This window comes from Eulemur rufifrons, unplaced genomic scaffold (assembly GCF_041146395.1).
Source record: "Eulemur rufifrons isolate Redbay unplaced genomic scaffold, OSU_ERuf_1 scaffold_31, whole genome shotgun sequence".
Lineage (NCBI taxonomy): Eukaryota > Metazoa > Chordata > Mammalia > Primates > Lemuridae > Eulemur > Eulemur rufifrons.
In genome coordinates, this window is record NW_027182814.1 from 2,955,275 (window position 1) to 2,975,042 (window position 19,768).

Genomic DNA, 19,768 nt, shown 5'->3' on the forward strand with positions numbered 1-19,768 from the left:
TGTGTCTCCTGAAACCCAAGAAGGCTGCGACGGACATAACTATGCTGAGGAGTAGCTGACTTGGTGTTGCCTATTTTTGTTAGTGGAGACTGACAAGAAGCCATTCTTCTAAGCATCATCCCACCACCATTTTTCCATTGTTTTAAAATGCAGGGAAATTTTGCAAGTTAGCATTATAATTAGTAGCTGGAGGGTACGGTTTTTTTTTTTTGTGTGTGGTCGATGTGGATGGGGGGGTCAGGCCCTCTGTCAGTTCGCTGGTTAGTTTTTATTATCCCCAGAGAGGAGAAGTGGGCATGTGTTTGGCAGGGGAAAAGGGCGGATTCTGTTTCAGAGAATTAACGATGATACCCATGGTCATCCCGTTCCTTTAATAATCCTTTATTTCATCAGCTGGAAATCCACCATGGTTGTATATACTCCTCTTTGCGTGGGAACAGGTAACTGGCTTGTTCCAAGAAGTATGCCCCAGAGCTTTTCAATTAACCACTACGTTGAAAATTATTTGCAGGTGTTCAGCGTTTCACCATAATTGTGATAACTTAACGTTGGTTTGTGCCTCCTGAAACCCAAGATGGCTGCCACGAACATAACGATGCTGAGGCGTAGCTGACTTGGTTTTGCCTATTTTTGTTAGTGCAGACTGACAAGAATCCATTCTTCTAAGTATCATCTCACCATCATTTTTCCATTGTTTAAAAATGCAGGAAAATTTTGCAAGTTAGCATTATAATTAGTAGCTGGAGGCTACGGTGTTTTTTTTTTTTTTCCTGTGGGGTCGGTGTGGATGTGTTGGTCAGGCCCTCTGTCAGTTCGCTGGTTTGTTTTTATTATCCCCAGAGAGGAGAAGTTGGTATTAGTATGGCAGGTGAAAACTGCGGATCTGTTTCAGAGAATTAAACAGGATCCGCATGGTAATCCTGTTCCTTTAAGAGTCCTTTGCTTCATGAGCTGGGAATCCACCATGGCTCTATATACTTCTCTATGCGTGGACACAGGTACCTGGCTTGTTCCAAGAAGTATGCTGGAGAGTTTTCAAATTAACCAGTACGTTGAAAATTATTTGCAGGTTTTCAGCGTTTCACCATAATTTTGATAACGTTTGTATGTGCCTCCTGAAACCCAAGAAGCCTGCGACAGACATAACTATGCTGAGGAGTAGCTGACTTGGTGTTGCCTATTTTTGTTAGTGGAGACAGACAAGAACCCATTCTTCTAAGTATCATCCCACCACCATTCTTCCATTGTTTTAAAAAGCAGGGAAAATTTGCAAGTTAGCATTATAATTAGTAGCTGGAGGGTACAGTTTTTCTTTTTGTGTGGTCGATGTGGATGGGTGGGTCAGGCCCTCTGTCAGTTCACTGGTTAGTTTTTATTATCCCCAGAGAGGAGAAGTGGGCATGTGTTTGGCAGGTGAAAAGGGCGGATTCTGTTTCAGAGAATTAACGATGATCCCCATGGTCATCCCGTTCCTTTAATAATCCTTTACTTCATCAGCTGGAAATCCACCATGGTTCTATATACTCCTCTTTGCTGGGAACAGGTAACTGACTTGTTCCAAGAGGTATGCCGCGGAGCTTTTCAATTAGCCAGTACGTTGAAAATTATTTGGAGGTTTTCAGCGTTTCACCATAATTGTGATAACGTTTGTTTGTGCCTCCTGAAACCCAAGAAGGCTGCCACGGACATAACTATGCTGAGGAGTAGCTGACTTGGTGTTGCCTATTTTTGTTAGTGGAGACTGACAAGAAGCCATTCTTCTACGTATCATCCCACCACCATTTTTCCATTATTTTAAAATGCAGGCCGGGCGCGGTGGCTCACGCCTGTAATCCTAGCACTCTGGGAGGCCGAGGTGGGCGGATCGTTTGGGCTCAGGAGTTCGAGACCAGCCTGAGCAAGAGTGAGACCCCATCTCTACTAAAAATAGAAAGAAGTTATATGGACAGTTAAAAATATATATGGAAAAAAAAAATTAGCCGGGCATGGTGGCGCATGCCTGTAGTCCCAGCTACTCGGGAGGCTGAGACAGGAGGATCGCTTGAGCTCAGGAGTTTGAGGTTGCTGTGAGCTAGGCTAACGCCACGGCACTCACTCTAGCCTGGGCAACAGAGTGAGACTCTGTCTCAAAAAAAAAAAAATAAAAAAAAATATAAATAAAATGCAGGGAAATTTTGCAAGTTAGCATTATAATTAGTAGCTGGAGGGTACGGTTTTCTTTTGTGTGTGTGGTCGATGTGGATGTGTTGATGAGGCCCTCTGTCAGTTCCCTGGTTAGTTTTTATTATCCCCAGAGAGGAGAAGTGGGCATGTGTTTGGCAGGTGAAAAGGGCGGATTCTGTTTCAGAGAATTAACGATGATCCCCATGGTCATCCCGTTCCTTTAATAATCCCTTACTTCATCAGCTGGAAATCCAGAATGGTTCTATATACTCCTCTTTGCGTGGGAACAGGTAACTGGCTTGTTCCAAGAAGTATGCCGCAGAGCTTTTCAATTAACCAGTACGTTGAAAATTATTTGCAGGTGTTCAGCGTTTCACCATAATTGTGATAACGTTTCTTTGTGCCTCCTGAAACCCAAGAAGGCTGCGACGGACATAACTATGCTGAGGAGTAGCTGAATTGGTGTTGCCTATTTTTGTCTGTGGAGACTGACAAGAAGCCATTCTTCTAAGTATCATCCCACCATCATTTCTCCATTGTTTAAAAATGCAGGGAAATTTTGCAAGTTAGCATTATAATTAGTAGCTGGAGGGTGCGGTTTTTTTTTGTGTGTGTGGTCGATGTGGATGTGTTGATCAGACCCTCTGTCAGTTCGCTGGTTAGTTTTTATTATCCGCAGAGAGGAGAAGTGGGCATGTGTTTGGCAGGTGAAAAGGGCGGATTCTGTTTCAGAGAATTAACGATGATCCCCATGGTCATCCCGTTCCTTTAATAATCCTTTACTTCATCAGCTGGAAATCCACCATGGTTCTATATACTCCTCTTTGCGTGGGAACAGGTAACTGGCTTGTTCCAAGAAGTATGCCGCAGAGCTTTTCAATTAACCACTACGTTGAAAATTATTTGCAGGTGTTCAGCGTTTCACCATAATTTTGATAACGTTTGTTTTTGCCTCCTGAAACCCAAGAAGGCTGCGACGGACATAACTATGCTTAGGCGTAGCTGACTTGGTGTTGCCTATTTTTGTTAGTGGATACTGACAAGAATCCATTCTTCTAAGTATCATCTCACCATCATTTTTCCATTGTTTAAAAATGCAGGAAAATTTTGCAAGTTAGCATTATAATTAGTAGCTGGAGGCTACGGTGTTTTTTTTTTTTTTTTTTTTCCTGTAGGGTCGGTGTGGATGTGTTGGTCATGCCCTCTGTCAGTTCGCTGGTTTGTTTTTATTATCCCCAGAGAGGAGAAGTGGGTATTAGTATGGCAGGTGAAAACTGCGGATCTGTTTCAGAGAATTAAACAGGATCCGCATGGTAATCCCGTTCCTTTAAGAATCCTTTGCTTCATGAGCTGGGAATCCACCATGGTTCTATATACTTCTCTATTCGTGGGCACAGGAAACTGGCTTCTTCCAAGAAGTATGCCTCAGAGCTTTTCAATTAACCAGTATGTTGAAAATCCTTTGCAGGTTTTCAGCGTTTCACCATAATTGTGATAACGTGTGTATGTGCCTACTGAAACCAAATATGGGTGCTACGGACATAACTATGCCGAGGCGTAGCTGACTTGGTGTTGCCTATTTTTGTTAGTGGAGACTGACAAGAAGCCATTCTTCTAAGTATCATCCCACCACCATTTTTCCATTGTTTTAAAATGCAGGGAAATTTTGCAAGTTAGCATTATAATTAGTAGCTGGAGGGTACGGTTTTTTTTTTGTGTGTGGTCCATGTGGATGGGGGGGTCAGGCCCTCTGTCAGTTCGCTGGTTAGTTTTTATTATCCCCAGAGAGGAGAAGTGGGCATGTGTTTGGCAGGTGAAAAACTCAGATTCTGTTTCAGAGAATTAACGATGATCCCCATGGTCATCCCATTCCTTTAATAATCCTTTACTTCATCAGCTGGAAATCCACCATGGTTCTCTATACTCCTCTTTGCGTGGGAACAGGTAACTGGCTTGTTCCAAGAAGTATGCCGCAGTGCTTTTAAATTGACCACTACGTTGAAAATTATTTGCAGGTGTTCAGCGTTTCACCATAATTGTGATAATGTTTGTTTGTGCCTCCTGAAACCCAAGAAGGCTGTGACGGACATAACTATGCTGAGGCCTAGCTGACTTGTTTTGCCTATTTTTGTTAGTGGAGACTGACAAGAAGCCATTATTCTAAGTATCATCCCACCATTATTTCTCCTTTGTTTAAAAATGCAGTGAAATTTTGCAAATTGGCATTATAATTAGTAGCTGGAGGGTACTTTTTTTTTATGGGGTCGGTCAGGATGGGTGTTCAGGCCCTCTGTAAGATCGCTGGTTTGTTTTTATTATCCCCAGAGAAGAGTAGTGGGCATGTGTTTGGCAGGTGAAAAGTGAGGATTCTGTTTCAGAGAATTAAACAGGATCCGCATGGTCATCTCATTCCCTTAAGAATCCTTTGCTTCATCAGCTGGGATTCCACCATGTTTCTATAAACTCCTCTATGCGTGGGCACAGGTAACTGGCTTGTTCAAAGAAGTATGCTGGAGAGTTTTCAAATTAACCAGTACTTTGAAAATTATTTGCAGGTTTTCAGCGTTTCACCATAATTTTGATAACGTTTGTATGTGCCTCCTGAAACCCAAGAAGGCTGCGACGGACATAACTATGCTGAGGAGTAGCTGACTTGGTGTTGCCTATTTTTGTTAGTGGAGACAGACAAGAAGCCATTCTTCTAAGTATCATCCCACCACCATTTTTGCATTGTTTTAAAATGCAGGGAAATTTTGCAAGTTAGCATTATAATTAGTAGCTAGAGGGTACGGTTATTTTGTGTGTGTGGTCGATGTGGATGGGGGGGTCAGGCCCTCTGTCAGTTCGCTGGTTAGTTTTTATGATCCACAGAGAGGAGAAATAGGCATGTGTTTGGCAGGTGTAAAGGGCGAATTCTGTTTCAGAGAATTAACGATGATCCCCATGGTCATCCCGTTCCTTTAATAATCCTTGACTTCATGAGCTGGAAATCCAGCATGGTTCTATATACTCCTCTTTGCGTGGGAACAGGTAACTGGCTTGTTCCAAGAAGTATGCCGCAGAGCTTTTCAATTAACCAGTACGTTGAAAATTATTTGCAGGTGTTCAGCGTTTCACCATAATTGTGATAAAGTTTGTTTGTCCCTCCTGAAACCCAAGAAGGCTGCGACTGACATAACTATGCTGAGGAGTAGCTGCCTTGGTGTTGCCTATTTTTGTCAGTGGAGACTGACAAGAAGCCATTCTTCTAAGTATCATCCCACCATCATTTCTCCATTGTTTAAAAATGCAGGGACATTTTGCAAGTTAGCATTATAATTAGTAGCTGGAGGGTACGGTTTTCTTTTGTGTGTGTGGTCGATGTGGATGTGTTGATGAGGCCCTCTGTCAGTTCCCTGGTTAGTTTTTATTATCCCCAGAGAGGAGAAGTGAGCATGTGTTTGGCAGGTGAAAAGGGCGGATTCTGTTTCAGAGAATTAACGATGATCCCCATGGTCATCCCGTTCCTTTAATAATCCCTTACTTCATCAGCTGGAAATCCAGAATGGTTCTATATACTCCTCTTTGCGTGGGAACAGGTAACTGGCTTGTTCCAAGAAGTATGCCGCAGAGCTTTTCAATTAACCAGTACGTTGAAAATTATTTGCAGGTTTTCAGCGTTTCACCATAATTGTGATAACGTTTCTTTGTGCCTCCTGAAACCCAAGAAGGCTGTGACGGACATAACTATGTTGAGGAGTAGCTGACTTGGTGTTGCCTATTTTTGTTAGTGGATACTGACAAGAATCCATTCTTCTAAGTATCATCTCACCATCATTTTTCCATTGTTTAAAAATGCAGGAAAATTTTGCAAGTTAGCATTATAATTAGTAGCTGGAGGCTACGGTGTTTTTTTTTTTTTTTCCTGTAGGGTCGGTGTGGATGTGTTGGTCATGCCCTCTGTCAGTTCGCTGGTTTGTTTTTATTATCCCCAGAGAGGAGAAGTGGGTATTAGTATGGCAGGTGAAAACTGCGGATCTGTTTCAGAGAATTAAACAGGATCCTCATGGTAATCCCGTTCCTTTAAGAATCCTTTGCTTCATGAGCTCGGAATCCACCATGGTTCTATATACTTCTCTATTCGTGGGCACAGGAAACTGGCTTCTTCCAAGAAGTATGCCTCAGAGCTTTTCAATTAACCAGTATGTTGAAAATCCTTTGCAGGTTTTCAGCGTTTCACCATAATTGTGATAACGTGTGTATGTGCCTACTGAAACCAAATATGGCTGCTACGGACATAACTATGCCGAGGCGTTGCTGACTTGGTGTTGCCTATTTTTTTCAGTGGAGACTGACAAGAAGCCATTCTTCTAAGTATCATCCCGCCCTCATTTTTCCATTGTTTAAAAATGCAGAGAAATTTTGCAAGTTAGCATTAAAATTAGTAGCTGGAGGGTACTTTTTTTTTTTTGTGGGGTCAGTGTGGATGGGTTGGTCAGGCCATCTGTTAATTCAATTATTTGTTTTTATTATCCCCAGAGAGGAGAAGTGGGCATGTGTTTGGCAGGTGAAAAGTGCGGATTCTGTTTCAGAGAATTAAACAGGATCCGCATGGTCATCTAATTCCTTTAAGAATCGTTTGCTTCATCAGCTGGGATTCCACCATGTTTCTATATACTCCTCTATGCGAGGGCACAGGTACCTGGCTTGTTCCAAGAAGTATGCTGGAGAGTTTTCAAATTAATCAGTACGTTGAAAATTATTTGCAGGTTTTCAGCGTTTCACCATAATTTTGATAACGTTTGTATGTGCCTCCTGAAACCCAAGAAGGCTGCGACGGACATAACTATGCTGAGGAGTGGCTGACTTGGTGTTGCCTATTTTTGTTAGTGGAGACAGACAAGAAGCCATTATTCTAAGTATCATCCCACCACCATTTTTGCATTGTTTTAAAATGCAGGGAAATTTTGCATGTTAGCATTATAATTAGTAGCTGGATGGTACGGTTATTTTGTGTGTGGTCGATGTGGATGGGGGGGTCAGGCCCTCTGTCAGTTCGCTGGTTAGTTTTTATTATCCCCAGAGAGGAGAAGTGGGCATGTGTTTGGCAGGTGAAAAGGGCGGATTCTGTTTCAGAGAATTAACGATGATCCCCATGGTCATCCCGTTCCTTTAATAATCCTTTACTTCATCAGCTGGAAATCCACCATGGTTGTATATACTCCTCTTTGCGTGGGAACAGGTAACTGGCTTGTTCCAAGAAGTATGCCGCAGAGCTTTTCAATTAACCACTACGTTGAAAATTATTTGCAGGTGTTCAGCGTTTCACCATAATTGTGATAACGTTTGTTTGTGCCTCCTGAAACCCAAGAAGGCTGCGACGGACATAACTATGCTGAGGAGTAGCTGACTTGGTGTTGCCTATTTTTGTTAGTGGAGACTGACAAGAAGCCATTCTTCTAAGTATCATCCCACCACCATTTTTCCATTGTTTATAAATGCAGGGAAATTTTGCAAGTTATCATTATAATTAGTAGCTGGAGGCTACGGTGTTTTTTTTTTTTTTTTTTTTCCTGTGGGGTCGGTGTGGATGTGTTGGTCAGGCCCTCTGTCAGTTGGCTGGTTTGTTTTTATTATCCCCAGAGAGGAGAAGTGGGTATTAGTATGGCAGGTGAAAACTGCGGATCTGTTTCATAGAATTAAACAGGATCCGCATGGTAATCCCGTTCCTTTAAGAATCCTTTGCTTCATGAGCTGGGAATCCACCATGGTTCTATATACTTCTCTATGCGTGGGCACAGGAAACTGGCTTGTTCCAAGAAGTATGCCTCAGAGCTTTTCAATTAACCAGTATGTTGAAAATCCTTTGCAGGTTTTCAGCGTTTCACCATAATTGTGATAACGTGTGTATGTGTCTCCTCAAACCCAATATGGCTGCCAAGGACATAAGTATCCTGAGGCGTAGCTGACTTCGTGTGGCCTATTTTTGTTAGTGGAGATTGACAAGAAGCCATTCTTCTAAGTATCATCCCACCATCATTTTTCCATTGTTTAAAAATGCAGGGAAATTTTGCAAGTTAGCATTATAATTAGTAGCTGGAGGGTACTTTTTTTTTTTTTTTTTGTGGGGTCAGTGTGGATGGGTTGGTCAGGCCCTCTGTCAATTCACTGTTTTCTTTTTATTATCCCCAGAGAGGAGAAGTGGGCATGTGTTTGGCAGGTGAAAAGTGCGGATTCTGTTTCAGAGAATTAAACAGGATCCGCATGGTCATCTCATTCCTTTAAGAATCGTATGCTTCATCAGCTAGGATTCCACCATGTTTCTATATACTCTTCTATGCGTGGGCACAGGTACCTGGCTTGACCCAAGAAGTATGCCACAGAGTTTTTCAATTAACCACTACGTTGAAAATTATTTGCAGGTTTTCAGCGTTTCACCATAATTTTGATAACGTTTGTATGTGCCTCCTGAAACCCAAGAAGGCTGCGACGGACATAACTATGCTGAGGAGTAGCTGACTTGGTGTTGCCTATTTTTGTTAGTGGAGACAGACAAGAAGCCATTCTTCTAAGTATCATCCCACCACCATTTTTGCATTGTTTTAAAATGCAGGGAAATTTTGCAAGTTAGCATTATAATTAGTAGCTGGAGGGTACGGTTTTTTTTTGTGTGTGGTCGATGTGGATGGGGGGGCCAGGCTCTCTGTCAGTTCGCTGGTTAGTTTTTATTATCCCCAGAGAGGAGAAGTGGGCATGTGTTTGGCAGGTGAAAAGGGCAGATTCTGTTTCAGAGAATTAACGATGATCCCCATGGTCATCCCGTTCCTTTAATAATCCTTTACTTCATCAGCTGGAAATCCACCATGGTTCTATATACTCCTCTTTGCGTGGGAACAGGTAACTGGCTTGTTCCAAGAAGTATGCCGCAGAGCTTTTCAATTAACCACTACGTTGAAAATTATTTGCAGGTGTTCAGCGTTTCACCATAATTGTGATAACGTTTGTTTGTGCCTCCTGAAACCCAAGATGGCTGCCACGAACATAACGATGCTGAGGCGTAGCTGACTTGGTTTTGCCTATTTTTATTAGTGGAGACTGACAAGAATCCATTCTTCTAAGTATAATCTCACCATCATTTTTCCATTGTTTAAAAATGCAGGAAAATTTTGCAAGTTAGCATTATAATTAGTAGCTGGAGGCTACGGTGTTTTTTTTTTTTTTTTTCCTGTGCGGTCGGTGTGGATGTGTTGGTAAGGCCCTCTGTCAGTTGGCTGGTTTGTTTTTATTATCCCCAGAGAGGAGAAGTGGGTATTAGTATGGCAGGTGAAAACTGCGGATCTGTTTCAGAGAATTAAACAGGATCCGCATGGTAATCCCGTTCCTTTAAGAATCCTTTGCTTCATGAGCTGGGAATCCACCATGGTTCTATATACTTCTCTATGCGTGGGCACAGAAAACTGGCTTGTTCCAAGTAGTATGCCTCAGAGCTTTTCAATTAACCAGTATGTTGAAAATCCTTTGCAGGTTTTCAGCGTTTCACCATAATTGTGATAACGTGTGTATGTGCCTACTGAAACCAAATATGGCTGCTATGGACATAACTATGCTGAGCCGTAGCTGACTTGGTGTTCCCTATTTTTTTCAGTGGAGACTGACAAGAAGCCATTCTTCTAAGTATCATCCCACCATCATTTCTCCATTGTTTAAAAATGCAGGGAAATTTTGCAAATTGGCATTATAATTAGTAGCTGGTGGGTACTTTTTTTTTTTGTGGGGTCGGTCAGGATGGGTGTTCAGGTGTTGAGCCTAAGAATACTGAGTTGTAGAAATGCCCCCTGTATTTCTGGAGACAAGATTTGATTTCAGAAGTCAAATAAGGCTTTGCCTTAAGGAAAAGATAAATGTGTTAGTTCAAAAGCTGCTTCGTCTCAGGAGGGCGTCTTGCTGGTCAGTAGAAGCTGCATCTCAAGGAGACAGCTGTAAACTGGGCCTTTGGTTCTCACCTGTTTTGAAAGACAAGGCAGGCCTCCCTTAGGACCAAAGGTTGCTGGTGCTGCTGACAGGTGGACCCCCGGAGATGAGAGCTAATCAGATAGATATGCTAATGCCCAAGCCGGGCCCAGATGGAACCATGCGGTTCAAGTAATTAACACAAAGCACAGCCCATGTTGACTTCTGGGATCATCTCTGTCTCCAAGAACACAATCACCAGAGCCAAGATGTCTCTGTTTGTTGCTAAAGTAATAGCCTTATCATAAAACTTAGAAGTTTGCCCCAAGAAGATTTTATAACCCATTGTTCCCCTAGTTAGAGTTAGTTAAAGGATCTGTAGTAGACTTTTAGGAGACTTTGACCCTAAAGCAAACTGCCTGTTAGTATCAAAATCCCGTTGCCCTTGGCAACCGGAGCCTGTATGTACCCTATATAATACCTGTGTGGAGTTTCAGTCGGGGAAATATTTGATGCGGGTAAAATATTTCCATCCGGGTACCCTCCTTTATCTATTTTCATAAACTTTCACTTTATAAACAAACAAACAAAAAAAAAGGACCTCTTTGCGGGGAGCGTAGCTAACTCCCCGCAAACTGGCGTAGTCGGCAGGACACTCCGATAGGGTCTTGAAGGCAAAAGGCTTTGCTCGAGCGAAGATTTCCCGAATTGCATCGCAAGGGACCTGGAGTGGATTGAAAGTCACGCGCGCGTCTTACCTAGTGAGAGGTAAGTGAACATCTCCAGGGCAAAGTAAATTATTATTCTGTCCGGATTAAAATAATGAGGAAGACTATCTTTTCTGAGTATGTCGAATTGTTGAGAGCTTATTAAAGAGTACTAGAGTAATTGCCAAAAAGAAAAATCTCGAGAAATTGTTAATTTAATTTCCAAGCACTGTGATTGGTTCCCACCTCTGGGTGAGTTCAAGCTGCAGCAAAAGTAGTTGGCGCTGAAAACATTATGAAAAGCGCTCCGAAAATAAATAAATAAATAAATAAATAAATTAAATTTCTCTATGTATTTAAAAGCTCTGCTCTTTAATTTCTCAAGCTCTACAGCTGTTTCATTCTAACTCAGAATTCTCTTTTAGCGAGACGGAGGATATCCGTCCTAAAATAAGCTTAGTAAAAGATCTGGAGCCTGTTTTTAGCAGAAAAGAGAAGGTCAATTGGGACCTTCCGTCTGCATTGGGCCAGGATAAGACAAAGCCAATAAAAGTAGGTACCGACCCTCTTCTCGGGTCTATAGAAAATATAGAAAAGAGAAAAAGAAAGAATTCTAAAGGAGAACTTTCACTTTAAGAGCTCTCTGCGCGGCTCAAGTCAGCCGCTTTAAGCTTGGGAACCGCTACTCTCTAATGCAAATGATTCCCTGAAGCATGATCCACAGTTGAGAGAGGCTGTTAAAAAAAAAAAAAAAACTTTTAAAGAACAAACTAAGATCTTAGAAAAGATGATCAGGTTATTGCTCAAATTCAACAGTGCTGTATTAGAACATAAGAGAAGATAGCTTCTCCTAAACAGTCTGTGTTTTCTTGTGTAAGATGTTAAAGAAAATGTTAATGAAACTTATGTAGATTTTATCACTAGATTACAAGATGTGCAAAAAACGGTTAGTCCGCCTGACTTAAAAAATTTAATATTACATATATTGGCTTTTAATAATACTAATTCAAAATGTTAGCGGCTTTTACATCCGCCGCTCAAAAAAAAAAAAAAAGGGTTTCGCCGAAAAGTTAAATCAGAGGCTTTTAAAATACAAATGTTGGCTGAGGCTAGCAGTGGGAAAGGCATTCCCAGAAAGCAAAAAACTGTCGTAAAATGTCTCGATTACGTCCGTAAAGGACATTTTGGAAAAAAAAAAAAAAATTATAAACAACTTTCCGGAGCTTTTATCACTGACCGGAGCTCTCTTACCTTAAAAGGGATTTCAGTACATTTGGGTATAGTTGATTCAGATTACTCAGGAAAAATTTCAGTTAATGATGAGTTCCAATTTTGATTATCTTATTCAGGCTAGAGACCGTATTGCACAACTTCTATTGTTACCTTATATACAGAAGTTCTAAGGCAAGGAGGTTTTGGGAGCACTGGAACTAAAGTGTATTGGCAAGCTTTAATTAATGACCAGAGACCTCAATTAGAGATTAAGTTAAATGGCAAATCTTTTGTTGGACTTGTAGATACTGGGGCTGATGTTACAATTATTTCTAAAAGTTTTTGGCCAAGGGCTTGGCCTTTACAAGAAGTTCCTACTGTTCTTACCGGAATAGGAACGATGACTGACATATTTCAAAGTCGACAAATTTTAAATTGTTCAGGTCCTGATGGACAGACAGCCACTTTAAAACCTTACGTGGCTAACATCACTATTAATTTGTGGGGAAGAGATTTGTTACAGCAATGGGGAGCATACATCAATATACCTAATACATCTGCTCCTGCTAAACAGATTATGTTAAATATGAATTGTAACCCTTGTTTTGGTTTGGGTAAAAGGAGCCAAGGGGCTAAGACTTTCGAGGCACCAAAGGCACATACTTCTCGGCATGGTTTATGCTATCCAAATTTTGGATAGCGGCCACTGCTGCTGAAAAGCACCATTATGCTCTGGCTTTAAATTGGATATCACAAAAGCCTATATGGACAGAGCAGTGGCCACTAAACCAAGAAAAATTGGGTGCTCTTCAAATATTAGGAGAAGAACAATTACAAGCAGGACATATAGAGGAGTCCACCAGTCCGTGGAATTCTCCTATATTTGTTATTAAAAAGAAATCTGGCAAATGGCAAATGTTAACTGATTTAAAAATAATCAATATAATTATACAATTAATAATCAAGCCAAACGTATTGTTTCTCATTGTCCCACTTGTCAATTAATTAATCAGCTTAAATTTTCTGCAGGACTTAATCCTCGAGGTCTCTCGCCAAATGAATTATGGCAAATGGATGTTACTCATATTCCTAAATTTGGCAAGTTAGGTATTGTACGTGTTACTGTAGATACTTATTCCAGTCTTATTATGGCTACTCCATCCTCTGGAGAAACTGTTAGACATGTACTTTCACGTTTACACTCCTGTTTTGTATAAATGGGAGTCCCAGCCACCATTAAAACTGACAATGGCCCTGCTTACACTAGTCATTCTTTTGCAGCTTTTTATATTAAATGAGACATCAAGCACATTACTGGCATTCCTTATAATCCTCAAGGACAAGGTATTATAGAACGTACACATCAAACTTTAAAAAACATGTTATTAAAACAAAAAGGGGGAGGTAGACAGTCTCCCAAAGACAGAATAAATCAAGCCTTATTTACCTAAAATTTTTTGAATATTCATAAGGAAGATAAATTAACAGCAATAGAAAAGCATTGGAATGGGAGTCCACAATCAGACTCTTTCCCTCACCAGCCTATCTGGTGGAAAGATAATGTAGAAAATAAATGGAAAAAAGGATGGGCAAAGGTGTGGGGGAGAGTTTTTGCTTGTGTTTTGACAGATGACAGACCAACAGTCTGGATTCCAAGCAGAAGAATCAAACCCAGAGTGGAAACTCAAGGGGAAAAAGCAGAAGACACGTCAGGCACAGACCATGACGTGGGGACAGCTGAAGAGAACATACAAAGAAGCAGACAAGATATTGAACCGGACATTTGTACCTAAAACGTCTGTAAATCTTTTTCTTGCCATGATCTGCGTGGTGAGCATGGTGGTAAGAGTGTCTGGCAACCAGACACATCACTATTGGGCATTCTAAAATTGCTCCCACAGATATACCCCTTTGTAAGAAAGTAATAATTTCTGATCCTAAAACGTGGGTACAATGGGACAATTATAGAGCTCACACGGGGCGCATTCTTGCTGGGTCCACATCTTATGGTGTTGTCCTAGACTGGAGTCCCTATGGACATCCTGCCTCCTCTCACAATTTTAAAAAGCTTCATTGGAATAAAACTGCCACCTCGGTGTCTGTAAAAGACACTGACCTTAAAAGTCATATTACATGGCTCAATGATGGTATGAGCTCTCCAGCTCCTCATATTTTAGATGGCCCTATTCATGATCAATTGTGGAAAATATCAGCTGCTTTGCACCCTTTGCAGGCCTGGATTAGCACACACACTGGATACAAACAATAGCCGAGAATGGACTTTTAATTTAAATTCTACTCATTATATTCAAGTTTGTGTTAGACTGCCTTACTTATTTATGATTGGACATGCTGTTTATAAAGAACCTTCTTTCCTAGTGACCTGTGACAACTGTTCTTATTATACCTGTATTAAGAATTCTATAAAGTTCAACCCTTATAAAGAAACACTTTATATTTTCAAAGCCAGAACAGGACTGTGGTTACCTGTTAAAATGAATAGAGTCTGGCAAGAAACACCAGCAATGTTCCTTTTGGATAAACTACTTAACCACATTCTTAAACGTACAAAAAGATTTATTGGTCTCTTAATAGCAGCTATTTTGGGAATCATTGCTGTCACTGCTTCTGCGGCCACCGCAGGTGTGGCTCTACATCAGACCGTTCAGACCACTGAATTTGTTCAAAACTGGCACCATGATTCAAATCAATTATGGTCTACACAAAATCAAATTGACTCTAAATTAGCTACTCAAGTGGCTGACTTACAGCAAGCAGTCACCTTGTTGGGAGACCAGGTTATAAGTCTACAAAAGCAACTTAGACTTCTTTGTGATTGGAATATCACTCAATTTTGTGTTACACCTCATATATATAATCAAACTCGGTTTCCTTGGGAAAACATCAAAAAACATCTACTTAATCAAGGAAATCTGACTGAAGAGATTAAAAATTTACAACAAGAAATATTAAGTACCTTCAGTCACAAACTTAAATTGCTCTCTGAAGCTGACATTATTGATGACATCTCTTCTGGTTTGGAGTCAGCAGATCCACTTTATCATCTTAAGATCTATGGGAGTTCCACTATTGTAACTTTTAGCATTATTTTAATCCTTTGCTTGTGTTTATTTATAGTCTGGAGAAAACTCCGAAGCAGACAAGAATCCAGAGACCAACTCCTCGCTGTGATGGCTGTCCAACTCCATCAACTTTCTTCAAAAAATAAAAAAGGGGGAGATGTTGAGCCTAAGAATACTGAGTTGTAGAAATGCCCCCTGTATTTCTGGAGACAAGATTTGATTTCAGAAGTCAAATAAGGCTTTGCCTTAAGGAAAAGATAAATGTGTTAGTTCAAAAGCTGCCTCGTCTCAGGAGGGCGTCTTGCTGGTCAGTAGAAGCTGCATCTCAAGGAGACAGCTGTAAACTGGGCCTTTGGTTCTCACCTGTTTTGAAAGACAAGGCAGGCCTCCCTTAGGACCAAAGGTTGCTGGTGCTGCTGACAGGTGGACCCCCGGAGATGAGAGCTAATCAGATAGATATGCTAATGCCCAAGCCGGGCCCAGATGGAACCATGCGGTTCAAGTAATTAACACAAAGCACAGCCCATGTTGACTTCTGGGATCATCTCTGTCTCCAAGAACAAAATCACCAGAGCCAAGATGTCTCTGTTTGTTGCTAAAGTAATAGCCTTATCATAAAACTTAGAAGTTTGCCCCAAGAAGATTTTATAACCCATTGTTCCCCTAGTTAGAGTTAGTTAAAGGATCTGTAGAAGACTTTTAGGAGACTTTGACCCTAAAGCAAACTGCCTGTTAGTATCAAAATCCCGTTGCCCTTGGCAACCGGAGCCTGTATGTACCCTATATAATACCTATGTGGAGTTTCAGTCGGGGAAATATTTGATGCGGGTAAAATATTTCCATCCGGATACCCTTCTTTATCTATTTTCATAAACTTTCACTTTATAAATTATATCTTCGGCTCTGTGTATTATTATTGCCATTACTTTATATTTTTATTTCTGTTTCCTACTATATTTTTCATCCTTTGCGATGACCCCTGCCTGAGAGACCTGATCGGAAGAAAAAACCTCTTTGCAGGGAGCGTAGCTAACTCCCTGCAAACTGGCGTAGTCAACTTAGAGATCTGATCAGAACAAAGAGAAAAGGACCTCTTTGCAGGGAGCGTAGCTAACTCCCCGCATTCAGGACCTCTGTAAGATCGCTGGTTTGTTTTTTATTATCCCCAGAGAAGAGTAATGGGCATGTGTTTGGCAGGTGAAAAGTGCGGACTCTGTTTCAGAGAATTAAACAGGATCCGCATGGTCATCTCATTCCTTTAAGAATCCTTTGCTTCATCAGCTGGGATTCCACCATGTTTCTATATACTCCTCTATGCGTGGGCACAGGTACCTGGCTAGTTCCAAGAAGTATGCTGGAGAGTTTTCAAATTAACCAGTACGTTGAAAATTATTTGCAGGTTTTCAGCGTTTCACCATAATTGTGATAACGTTTGTATGTGCCTCCTGAAAGCCAAGAAGGCTGCGACGGACATAACTATGCTGAGGAGTAGCTGACTTCGTGTTGCCTATTTTTGTTAGTGGAGACAGACAAGAAGCCATTCTTCTAAGTATCATCCCACCACCATTTTTCCATTGTTTTAAAATGCAGGGAAATTTTGCAAGTTAGCATTATAATTAGTAGCTGGAGGGTACGGTTTTTTTTTTGTGTGGTCGATGTGGATGGGGGGGTCAGGCCCTCTGTCAGTTCGCTGGTTAGTTTTTATTATACCCAGAGAGGAGAAGTGGGCATGTGTTTGGCAGGAGAAAAGGGCGGATTCTGTTTCAGAGAATTAACGATGATCCCCATGGTCATCCCGTTCCTTTAATAATCCTTTACTTCATCAGCTGGAAATCCACCATGGTTGTATATACTCCTCTTTGCGTGGGAACAGGTAACTGGCTTGTTCCAAGAAGTATGCCGCAGAGCTTTTCAATTAACCACTACGATGAAAATTAATTGCAGGTGTTCAGCGTTTCACCATAATTGTGATAACGTTTGTTTGTGCCTCCTGAAACCCAAGAAGGCTGCGACGGACAAAACTATGCTGAGGAGTAGCTGACTTGGTGTTGCCTATTTTTGTTCATGGAGACTGACAAGAAGCCATTCTTCTAAGTATCATCCCACCACCATTTTTCCCTTGTTTAAAAATGCAGGGAAATTTTTCAAGTTAGCATTATAATTAGTAGCTGGAGGGTACGGTTTTTTTTTTGTGTGTGTGGTCGATGTGGATGGGGGGGTCAGGCCCTCTGTCAGTTCGCTGGTTAGTTTTTATTATCCCCAGAGAGGAGAAGTGGGCATGTGTTTGGCAGGTGAAAAGGGCGGATTCTGTTTCAGAGAATTAACGATGATCCCCATGGTCATCCCATTCCTTTAATAATCCTTTATTACACCAGCTGGAAATCCACCATGGTTCTATATACTTCCCTTTGCGGGGGAACAGGTAATTGGCTTGTTCCAAGAAGTATGCCGCAGAGCTTTTCAATTAACCACTATGTTGAAAATTATTTGCAGGTGTTCAGCATTTCACCATAATTGTGATAACGTTTGTTTGTGTCTCCTGAAACCCAAGATGGCTGCCACGAACATAACGGTGCTGAGGCGTAGCTGACTTGGTTTTGCCTATTTTTGTTAGTGCAGACTGACAAGAATCCATTCTTCTAAGTATCATCTCACCATCATTTTTCCATTGTTTAAAAATGCAGGAAAATTTTGCAAGTTAGCATTATAATTAGTAGCTGGAGGCTACGGTGTTTTTTTTTTTTTTTCCTGTGGGGTCGGTGTGGATGTGTTGGTCAGGCCCTCTGTCAGTTCGCTGGTTTGTTTTTATTATCCCCAGAGAGGAGAAGTTGGTATTAGTATGGCAGGTGAAAACTGCGGATCTGTTTCAGAGAATTAAACAGGATCCGCATGGTAATCCTGTTCCTTTAAGAATCCTTTGCTTCATGAGCTGGGAATCCACCATGGCTCTATATACTTCTCTATGCGTGGACACAGGTACCTGGCTTGTTCCAAGAAGTATGCTGGAGAGTTTTCAAATTAACCAGTACGTTGAAAATTATTTGCAGGTTTTCAGCGTTTCACCATAATTTTGATAACGTTTGTATGTGCCTCCTGAAACCCAAGAAGCCTGCGACAGACATAACTATGCTGAGGAGTAGCTGACTTGGTGTTGCCTATTTTTGTTAGTGGAGACAGACAAGAACCCATTCTTCTAAGTATCATCCCACCACCATTCTTCCATTGTTTTAAAAAGCAGGGAAAATTTGCAAGTTAGCATTATAATTAGTAGCTGGAGGGTACAGTTTTTCTTTTTGTGTGGTCGATGTGGATGGGTGGGTCAGGCCCTCTGTCAGTTCACTGGTTAGTTTTTATTATCCCCAGAGAGGAGAAGTGGGCATGTGTTTGGCAGGTAAAAAGGGCGGATTCTGTTTCAGAGAATTAACGATGATCCCCATGGTCATCCCGTTCCTTTAATAATCCTTTACTTCATCAGCTGGAAATCCACCATGGTTCTATATACTCCTCTTTGCTGGGAACAGGTAACTGACTTGTTCCAAGAGGTATGCCGCGGAGCTTTTCAATTAGCCAGTACGTTGAAAATTATTTGGAGGTTTTCAGCGTTTCACCATAATTGTGATAACGTTTGTTTGTGCCTCCTGAAACCCAAGAAGGCTGCCACGGACATAACTATGCTGAGGAGTAGCTGACTTGGTGTTGCCTATTTTTGTTAGTGGAGACTGACAAGAAGCCATTCTTCTACGTATCATCCCACCACCATTTTTCCATTATTTTAAAATGCAGGCCGGGCGCGGTGGCTCACGCCTGTAATCCTAGCACTCTGGGAGGCCGAGGTGGGCGGATCGTTTGGGCTCAGGAGTTCGAGACCAGCCTGAGCAAGAGTGAGACCCCATCTCTACTAAAAATAGAAAGAAGTTATATGGACAGTTAAAAATATATATAGAAAAAAAAAATTAGCCGGGCATGGTGGCGCATGCCTGTAGTCCCAGCTACTCGGGAGGCTGAGACAGGAGGATCGCTTGAGCTCAGGAGTTTGAGGTTGCTGTGAGCTAGGCTAACGCCACGGCACTCACTCTAGCCTGGGCAACAGAGTGAGACTCTGTCTCAAAAAAAAAAAAAATAAAAAAAAAAATAAATAAAATGCAGGGAAATTTTGCAAGTTAGCATTATAATTAGTAGCTGGAGGGTACGGTTTTCTTTTGTGTGTGTGGTCGATGTGGATGTGTTGATGAGGCCCTCTGTCAGTTCCCTGGTTAGTTTTTATTATCCCCAGAGAGGAGAAGTGGGCATGTGTTTGGCAGGTGAAAAGGGCGGATTCTGTTTCAGAGAATTAACGATGATCCCCATGGTCATCCCGTTCCTTTAATAATCCCTTACTTCATCAGCTGGAAATCCAGAATGGTTCTATATACTCCTCTTTGCGTGGGAACAGGTAACTGGCTTGTTCCAAGAAGTATGCCGCAGAGCTTTTCAATTAACCAGTACGTTGAAAATTATTTGCAGGTGTTCAGCGTTTCACCATAATTGTGATAACGTTTCTTTGTGCCTCCTGAAACCCAAGAAGGCTGCGACGGACATAACTATGCTGAGGAGTAGCTGCCTTGGTGTTGCCTATTTTTGTCAGTGGAGACTGACAAGAAGCCATTCTTCTAAGTATCATCCCACCATCATTTC